Genomic DNA, 481 nt, shown 5'->3' with positions numbered 1-481 from the left:
CACTCACTCACTCACTCACTCACTCACTCACTCACTCACTCTCACCCACTCACTCACTCACTCTCACACACTCACGCTCACTCACACACTCACTCTCACACAAAATAAAATATTTCAGTAACATTAAATATTATATAGCTCTTTGGATTAATATATTACGTAAGAGCGATTGTGTTTTTTTAAAGATGCAGCATCATGACTTACAAAAACATGAAATATAGAGAGCGACTGAGGCTGGTATATCTGACATACAGACGGAATCAGAGTGAGTTAAATGAATTCTACAGTTCTACAGTGTGTGTGTAACGGGCTGTTGGTGAGATACAATAATCAGCATGACGCTTTAATTCTGCTCCAATCAGCAACTCTCAACAGAAACTTTACAGCTGAGTGGAAATTCAGCATAACTGCTTATCTAATCTCTCACACACACACACACACACACACACACACACACACACACAGACACAGACACAGACAC

General features: G+C 40.1%; 1 protein-coding gene across 1 annotated transcript in view; it reads right to left on the bottom strand.

Moving 5' to 3' along the window:
• Positions 1-481, bottom strand: part of LOC107701799 (serine hydroxymethyltransferase, mitochondrial-like) — a 43,733-nt gene that overhangs the window by 34,314 nt on the left and 8,938 nt on the right. The window lies entirely within an intron of this gene.

Source organism: Sinocyclocheilus anshuiensis, unplaced genomic scaffold (assembly GCF_001515605.1).
Source record: "Sinocyclocheilus anshuiensis isolate Anshui unplaced genomic scaffold, SAMN03320099.WGS_v1.1 scaffold2376, whole genome shotgun sequence".
NCBI lineage: Eukaryota > Metazoa > Chordata > Actinopteri > Cypriniformes > Cyprinidae > Sinocyclocheilus > Sinocyclocheilus anshuiensis.
Note: the sequence above shows the minus strand (reverse complement) of the source record. Positions and strands in the feature narration are given on the sequence as shown.